This window comes from Penaeus japonicus, unplaced genomic scaffold (genome assembly GCF_977035675.1).
Source record: "Penaeus japonicus unplaced genomic scaffold, GWHDUDI00000001_assembly GWHDUDI00000009, whole genome shotgun sequence".
NCBI lineage: Eukaryota > Metazoa > Arthropoda > Malacostraca > Decapoda > Penaeidae > Penaeus > Penaeus japonicus.
The window spans coordinates 8,495,397-8,502,896 of record NW_028234411.1 but is presented as its reverse complement, the minus strand read 5'-3'; the positions used below and the strand labels follow the sequence as shown (position 1 = coordinate 8,502,896).

At 37.2% G+C, this 7,500-nt stretch overlaps 1 protein-coding gene across 2 annotated transcripts in view; it reads right to left on the bottom strand.

Moving 5' to 3' along the window:
- LOC122248299 (sodium- and chloride-dependent GABA transporter 1) overlaps positions 1 to 302 on the bottom strand; it is a 25,779-nt gene extending 25,477 nt beyond the window's left edge. The window contains exon 1 of one of the 2 annotated variants that reach the window (XM_086539413.1): positions 222 to 302. The gene's annotated coding sequence lies outside the window, so the exon portion shown is untranslated. The remainder of the gene's footprint in view (positions 1 to 221) is intronic. The other variant, XM_086539414.1, reaches the window with a different exon arrangement.
- Positions 303 to 7,500: the final 7,198 nt, after the last annotated feature.

Genomic DNA, 7,500 nt, shown 5'->3' with positions numbered 1-7,500 from the left:
TATTCACGAACGTATCCTTGTTGCATCACGTAATCTGGGATGGACGAGACAGCAAATCAAGATCTTCAACAAAATAAACCAGATTAAAGTGCTTGTCATAGGTATATTTTCGTTACACCATTACCACATATTTCCGTCTCCCTTCAATTTTTTTTTTCTCTTCGTCTCGTGTGAAAATACGGAAAATACCTCCTCAAAAAGTCGCCAACGCCAACTCTTACCTTCTCACTCACGGCAGTTCTTTTCCGTTCTTTCACAACGAGTGCCCTCGCAGAACTACAACCTCGATCCCGAGTCTCCACCGTATTTATTAGCTGACTCTAGGGGTTGCCAGATTTCTTAAGATTCCTATCTCTTTCTTGGTAGGTTATTCATCTTAGACTTTTGTCTTCTTTATCATTCAGAATATTTATGATAGATTAGTATAGGATATTAAAAATAATACACGATCTTGTTTTTTTATTAGAATTTTCATGAACCTTCCAGTAAATTAATCGATAGTAACTTTATCAGAATAAGGAATTTGATATAAATAAGGGCATCGCCATTATCATAATTGCGTTGATTCCTGACTGTTTATAGTAGTCTTCATCTCCATCATCTTCATTGTAATTACAGATAAAGGGCTTATCATTATTCTTCCATAGGTTATCATTCAAAGACAGGTTGTCGTTATTGTGACAGATCTAGCGAACCTGTCTACGTCCCCGCTGAAAGTTGTGATGATGGAACAGTTAATAATCATACTATGACATTTTCGTTGCTTGTCAAAACTCTACGGACGATTTTCATAACTTTTGACAACCATCACTCGTATCTGATTGATATGTATCTTTCAAAATCATCTGCTCATGTTCTGTTCGGGAGCTTAATGGTATTTCAATTTGGCACACGCAAGGAGGTGTACTGAGCCCCATTTTATTTAACACTAGAAGGTAAAGATTCCATTATCCGCCATGTTAAATCCTCATCCAAGGGGAAAATCCAACTATTTTTTTTACATATTTTCAAGCAAGTACTTCCGAGAGTGTTTGATAATGTTAGACGAAAAACGAGACAATCAGTCCTCAGAAAACCTCTTACAAAAAGCTCATATGAATGACGTTGAACTAGTCATGTGCCTACCACAGGTACAATGACCTCGGGGTGACTGTCAACGACCTCATTGATATTCCAAAGAAAAGCCTGGGAAAAGCTGTAGTCATTTAGGGACAATCGTAACAGAAGTCAGTGTTGGTAAACTTTCTATCTACTTTACATGCGATCACTCGTAGATCATGATGCCTTTCACGAAAATTGATTAAGAAATTAGAGTTTGCCTGTCCAGAAGATGTACAGAGTGAAGAGGATCACTACCCTTTGTTTACGATGGAATTTCATACATCAATATCATATTCTGTGTTAAACCCAGAAGCAAATCCTTTTACATCTCAAAGTTTCAACGTCAATTAAAACATCAAATGGAGAAGCCAAATTTGATTGACACTTTTGATCCATCAGTCGTTTTCATAACTGCAAGAACCATGAAATGCATATCGCACCTGAATATAACAATGAGTAAGATCCCATATGCATGATCTACTGTATTCCACCATGGAAATAGTACCCATTCAAATGCCTCTAAAGTCGACACGAGCAAAACAGTACACCCTTAAAATCATTGATAAGTATCTTGAAACTCTGTACATTTTTTTTATGAATGTTACACTGTACGGATGTAATATTATTCTATAGTGTTATGAACATACACCAGGTGCATCACAGCTTGCCCATGCCAGTGCAATCAGCCAGGGTGTAAACAGAGACATATCAAACTAAAATATGCGCATTTTAACGTGTTCCAATTAGATTTTATTTTTTCTGGCCTAGCAAGCAAAATTTCATGGAGAGAGAAATAATTTTCCGTAAGAAGGATACTGATTGTAATAAAGATGATGATGTTATTAAGCATCATCATCATGATAATTATTGATTACGTTAATAATAACCACCTTAAAGATAATGGCAATGACATGAATACAGATAACAATGATAATTGAAGTAACACGACTAATGATAATGCTGATAATGCTGATATCAATAACAATATTGATAATAATAATGATAATGATAATCATGATAACGCTAGTAACTAAAGATTATAATGATAACAGGAATAACAATTAAAATCATGTCAATTTTGAAATTCCGAAGGGTATATTTCTTTGGACCGCGATATGCGTTTTGATTTGCGGAATACCTTTTGGAAACTGGATATTGCCAGTTCGTAGTGCCTAATTTAGCAATCTTTCTGAATTAGAGATCAGTATATTTGCGGTGTAACATTTAAATCATCTCTTCTCATTATTGCAATTTGTATAACTACTTTTCCTATCCTTCACATTACCTATATCATCATGTCACACCACACTGAAAATCTTGAATTGCAATTAGATTCGACATAAAAAAAAGTATGAATGAGAATGAATATCTACATTGCAAAACTACACATTCTCACTCGTATTTTTTCTGCAGTCGCTATAACGAGTTTTTTTTTATTACATTCCACATGAGTGATACGTCAGTAGAGGAATGATTAGCTGAAACGTTTATAATCTTAGCATTCTTTTGAGAGGAGTACCTAAGTGGCGAACTCAGATTATGAGGGTGATAAATTACGCCCACAAGTATATATATGTTACACTTTGCTCTATTACTTGGAAAATTCCTCTGAAATGTTACTGTTCTCCCCACATACGTTAGTATCCATTAAACCAGTCCCGATCCTTCCCCACAAAACTACACCAGCTCTCCAATCACCCACTTATGCCCAATCCATCTACAATCTTCCCCATTCGCATCCCCTCAACCCCAATCCGAACATCTTTTACTTCCACACCACATTATCATAAGCGCACATATACACCCTCCACGCCTATACCCCTTCCCAACACTCCTCCTCCCTCTCCCTCTCCCTCACCCCCCACTCCCCACCGTGACACCCCCCTCCTCTCCTCATCTCGCGACATTCCTGAAGCCTTAGCATCTTCTCACCCAGAGCCATGTCAATGCTATCCCCACAACAGCGCCGCTGAGACATCCACAACCGGTAATGGGGGATGAAGTTTCTAGATAACACCTAGTATAAGCTTCATTAAGAGTAATAATAAAAAAACAATAAGCAAGTGTTCCTCCCAATTGCACCTAGGAAGATGCAATACATCACCAGTGCCTGGAGTCCTAACAATGTAAAACTGTTCCTGAGCAGAACCAAATACAAAAGTGAACAGAACGTTTGAACAGTCAGCAAGATCAGTCACTTTAAAGAAAATGGAATGATAAAATGATAATGATCAAGATGAAAGATATTGATATCCCTTACATTAGAAACTCCTTCAACCTACAGCTGTAAACATTACAACTTTAAAGGCCGTCTATGAAAATTGATAAAACAACTAATAAATAAACCTACAGTAATTACATAAAGTATCTCCTCCACTGAATATGACAGCGAATAAAACCTTCAAGATTTTGTTATTGGATAATAGACGCTCACCCCCAACGACATACACAATATTAGAATAAAAAGTGTTGGGTAATTTGACTCCTAACTCTCAGCGTGTAATTAAATCATGATTACCTACTTTGGATGCAAAGTAGAATGCGTTACGCCACGACCTCATGACATCATAGTAGTACCATGATGACAAGAAATCCTGTGACCTTGCCGTTTGTCGCAAGGACTCGTCATTTGGCATGTATAAACTGTAATAAAATATAAAGCCCAATTATTTTTTTTATTTTTTTATTTTCGCAACATGAAATCAAGGCGGCTACAATGTGCATGACGTCATGCTGAGCGCATTTTGTTTAGTTAAAGCCATCTGACACGCCAAGTTTTCACTTTATCTATAAAAAAAAGAAAAAAAAAAAAAACGAGAAGGAGGGGGGAGGGGTTCGCCTTGTAAGATCTAGATGCATGGGAATTCGACTTTTTTCGTTTTTGGTAAATATTTGAACGTCAAAAATCCTTGATGTGAGTTTTCAACTAATAGTGATACTGTGGCCAACAAATAAAACATCTACTAATAATTTTCGCCTACTCATTGCCAGGTCGCGTCTAAGAGAATCTTTGTAGTCGTTTATCTTTTATCCGGCCTTTATCTTTTTTTTTTTTTTTAATATTTCTTAGTCTCTATACTGGGGTAGGCTACTTGATTATCTTGCGTGGTTGCGTGGTTTTTACCACGCAAATCCACTAGATTAGGAATTTTTATTGTTTGAAGAAGCTCTTGAGATGGGTGAACTTCCATTGACATTCTTATGATACCTCCGCTCCCTAAAGGACAAGATAAGACAAAAGACAAAAAAAAAAAGAAAGAAAAAAAAAAAATCTGCAGGTACAGACGTAATGAATGATTACTCTCCTATAACTTACTTCGCGTAATAAAGTAGCAAACCACATGGATTTAAAAACAATGCATCAATGATTTTAAGATAAGCTGCTATTACATAAAATAAACGAAATATATACTAACTTTGACACAAGCCAAATTAACGTAAACAAAATGACATATCGAAAACCATTGGCACGATCAATCATATCAGCTTTCTTAACAAATTAAGAAATCACGGAACTGATATCCATTGGTTACTTCTCCACAAGTGTTCAGTCAGTCAAAATATATCATCCAAGTAACCAGTCTCCTTAGGCGTTCCTCAAGGATATATACTGGGGCCCGATATTATCCTCAATGCTCATGAATGATCAATCGGCTGTTGCGAAAATTGCATTCTTGTTTCTTCACACCACCTCTGTAAATAACTTCAATGACTCAATAGGAGAGATTCAACCGGTTTTTCGATATAGATTGTTTCTAATTGTATTGTCATAAAATGCAAGTTATTTTAATATGAAGCAACCAAAACATTGCGAAAATCCCAGCAGACAATTGCAGAATTCAAAGGCTGTTATGTCAAAATAAGGGCTTTTAACAGGAAAAGATCCAGTAGCAGAAACAGACAGATTTGTAGCATTTGAGACTAATGTTTACAATTTATAGGTAAGTACTGCATATATTAATATACCTAAACCACAAAAAAATAAGACCTTGATTAGAACAAGAATTCTTGTACAAACCCTTGCTCTACGTGTTGCAAGCTACCCAAACAAATAACAACCAACAATCACAAAAAATACAATTTTCCTGGAAGAGTGGAATAGGCAATGTAAATAAAGCCACCCACACAACCCCAAATATACACCTAAAATTGCTGGACGTCCAATGCAAATGTAATTATGGCACGCGTATACTCATTCGTAGATTTACACAAGATTATTCTCATTAGCTGTTGCCTCTACAAAGAATAGGCAACATAACAGGTGTTCAGACAAGGAGCGGATACCTTTATTATCAAAAGATCATAAACGGAAGAATTATTAAGGCAAATATACTGATATCTAAGGCAAAAAAAACATCGCCTAACTGATACAATGACCTCAAGCATTTGAACATACGGCTAAATTTTGTATTTTGATTTCATTCGTTAACATTATTTAGTTGTCAGATATTATATATGCATTGGGTATTGTTGATTCTTATCGCATATTACTATGTTACGTGACAGACTATAAAAAAAAATCCATGGTGATTAATAGGATAAAGTGTTTGAATTCGAATATGAATATTGGCTTGTTGCCTTCAGTACTTAGTGTCTTCGTATCATACATTCGCTCGAAGCCCCGCCCCCTCCCTTGAAATCACTATGGTTCCGCCATTGTTACAAAGTGCTTGTTTATTCCCTGATTTACTCAACCCGTGAAACATTGCTTAGGATAACCTTAGCTTACTCAATCATATTTAATTCTGGTCAAGCTTGTAACTCGATTTATTTTCCCCAATCTTATCCTAGTTTTTATCTTAGGTTAGGGTAACCTTGCTGAACCTAAAATTAGCCCCATTGAAATAGAAAGCAATTTCCGTGTAATTTATCGAGAGACTAATTGAAACAGGTAAAATGTGCATTAACGGGTTTCGTGACAGGAGTAAATCACTTCACGCATGTCGTCCAAAGACTTGTGTTGGCATGTTGAATGACTCAACATACATATGTGTCTTCATCCTTTCTCATGTAAGCCATTAAAGAAAATTGTTCCCCAGGGATTAGTATTTCTGTGTTTGCGCATCGCACGTACGACTAAAGAGTCTAGCTTCACGAACTTGTAAACCAAAGTAGTTCATTTTTTTCTATTATAGCAGGACTTACAACTGACCGTTATTCACGAGCTAAATAGACATTATGTTGTTAGTCTATTTTTTTCAGACATTAATGTTTTCTTTGTCTGCTTGGGGGTAAAATTTTATTCAGGGCACTTCTATCAATTTCAGTACCAATGATTTGGCTCTGTTATTAAGTGATTTAATACCCCAGTACCAAGGTTAAAATTTGCTCAAATAAGTCAAACCAACTTTAGATTTTTTTTTTTTAATTCTTCGATCAATTCCATGAAATTCGGTTGCAAATCAACCTTGTCGCGGCTTTCGACCGTTGCAGATGCGACTCCCACCAATCCCGATGCACGAAGCAGCTTTAACTGTGACTTTGAAGAAACGTCATTGCATTGGCTTGCCATTGAAAAGCACGCTCTCAAAATGCGTCCGCCAAATTGAACATGGAAAGCAAACTGGCTGATTTCAGCTCTGGTGAAATTAGTTCATGAAGGGCATGAAATGCAAGAGTGAAATATTTCTTCAGAAATATAAAAATGAACTTAAAAAATGCAAAGTCAAAAAAAGAAAAAGAAAATATCAAGCAGATTTGCAAAATGCTAAGAACCACGAAACCAAGAGTATAGCACCCGTCAAAGAAGACAGCCGGACGCCCTCAATTAATAACATGGAAGGGCCGCCTGCGAAATACCCACCAAAGCAGCAAGGACAGAATATAGAAAACGAAGGAACGAATCCGACAAGCCGACAAGGAGGACACATCACTACCAGAATTTGAGGTTGACCTTAAACATGCAAAACGGACGACAAGTTCGCCTTTCAAGGACGACTTCAGCTAATACTTTGTTGTTCGTAATATTTTGCAAGCCGAGGACGACTTGGTTAATAGGCGGCCAAGCAATATGTGAGATGTCATTCAAGTGGCACTTGAGGACAGACTGCTTGCCATGTGGTTGCCACGTGGAGGACGAGGGAAAAGCCGACCAGGAATCCATTTATGGAAGACCCAACAAGTCAGGGTATAAAGGGTTGACCTAGCTTGGCCTCACTCACTCACTCCTGTACTTACCCTCCGACCGATGGGAACGGCGCGCGTGAGACACACCAGCCTAACAAAATACCTCCAACAAGCCACCGCTACCCAAGTAACTATCACCATATCCCGTGTGCCGCAAGCTCCCAATAAAGGAACAAAGAACCATCCGTCTTTGGCTCGAAACCCTTTGTGAGTACAATCTCACACTCCTAAACGATATAATCACAAAAAACAAGCAGAGCTACTCTAAGACCC